The sequence below is a fragment of the Pinus tabuliformis genome, chromosome 2_2 (assembly GCF_031772625.1).
Source record: "Pinus tabuliformis cultivar Carrire ecotype Pingquan chromosome 2_2, CPIR1, whole genome shotgun sequence".
In the NCBI taxonomy this organism is placed as follows: Eukaryota; Viridiplantae; Streptophyta; class Pinopsida; order Pinales; family Pinaceae; genus Pinus; species Pinus tabuliformis.
Window position 1 is genome coordinate 96,839,254 of NC_142300.1, and position 1,997 is coordinate 96,841,250.

Consider the following 1,997-nt stretch of genomic DNA (forward strand, 5'->3'; position numbering starts at 1 on the left):
GACTGTCTATGGTTGGGTGGAGAGTTGTATTCCCTATCTCACTTGCTAGCTCTAGTGTTGATTCTATATAAGTGTTTGTAAATGCATTCATGGTTATTGAGTTCATGTTGAACTATTAAATTGGTGCTATGATCATTGTATGAATGGTTCATGGTTCACTATGATTGAAATGGTGAAATTATGATGAATGTGTGTCATGATGTTGTGGTGTTTTACTAATGATCTTTATGTAAGAAACACACACATATATAACCATATGTACTAGTGTTGTATGCACTAAGTAATGCAATTGTATGTGGAATGAGTAGTGGATGTTCAACTGTGTTAGTTTTGGGCCTATTGTATTGTTGATTTGATGACTAGTTGTGCGATTTATGCCTGAAAATTGAATCGACCTAAATGTGATGACTATAGGCTTGTAATATTGTTAATATTGAGCTCGAATGTATGGTTTATGCTAATACTTCGAAGGAGACTTCATGTTTATTTGTCAAATATTGATCTCCTTATAACCCTCTTGGGCACTGCATGTTTTCTGGTTGCTTTTATAAGCTTTGTTATGCTTATTTGTTCCTCAAAAGAGACCTATAGATCTTTGTCATGATATCGACTTATTTTCCACAAATCATTAAAATTCAAAGGGACCGCAAACCTCAAAGAGGTTGAATGGGCAAGTCCCTATATTTTGTTATACATTACAACTATTGAAAACCTATGAAGAGTAAAGTTGTTGTAAGTTTAGGAGGGATAGCACCACTGTGTGCCTCATATAACCTCAATGACAATGATTGAGCTATAACATAAATCTAAGTGATTACAGAATCACCGTAGTCAACCCATGGTTGAGTTCTTTCACAAATGGATCATAATGTGAAAGCATGCTAAAGACCTAATATTATACCCCTTGTTCATTCAAACCTTATTGTGATGCTACATAGAGTTTACTTAAAGGGTGGAGCCTGGGGTGGCATGTCCTGGAGGTCATGTTCCCGAGAATTCATAACAAAAAGCATAATGGAAAGCTTGGGATGAGCAGGACCAGGATGATTTGGTAGAACCGTTGGCTTAGCTGTGGTTGGGGTGAGTTGGGGCTTGCTCATTGGCCTTTGGGAGAACGCATATCCCATGTGGGAAGGCCATATCACATCATTAGAAGGCTTGTGGTGGGCCCACATAGACAGGGAATTGGTGCAACAAATAATGGGAAAATTCTCATCCCAGAGTCTGTTTCCCAAAGGTTGTCTTGTGCACTATCTAAGGACGAGTTATGATGATTCAACACCGCGGGTGTCATGGCAAGATCGGGGCCGTTGGGGCTATTATGTAAGGGCGGGATCCATGAACCAACTGGAGGTGGTGATAGTGCAGAGGATTTAGACCCACCGAGACACCTAAGCCTGGACGTTGGTTCACGAAAGTTCAAAGGAGAGGCACATTTGAAAGATGTGGAGTGACGTAACACTGGGACATTGTGGCATACACATGCTAAAAACTACCCTTTTATTGGTGCAGCGTAGACTCATCATATAAGTCAGCGCGAAAGGCCATCCTCGGAGCAACTTGCGAAAGCACAAAGTGAAAGGGCTCGGGTATTGAAACTCGGGGGACATGAATATTGTTGCCAATTGATGTTGCGTCAACCCAACACATATATGGATATACATGGCTAGGAGGTATGGGTTGGCGATACATACACACACACACATTTAAAGGTGAGGACCCACACCATAAATGGGTCAATAACTAATGCATCAATTCCATGATGTGTCGGGAGATTGGCTAAGATAGCCATGTGGTAGGTTGATGATGTGGTGTCATTTGATTCACTAAAATTTAAATGGTAATATCTCTTGATCTAGCAGTCGGATTGAGATAAAATTTATATCACTGGAATCGTCTCAATGAGATGAATGCAATGAAAATATCCATAGGAATTTTTATGGAAATTGAAGAGGATCAATATTTTTAGACCCCATTTCCATAATGTACCTTGGATC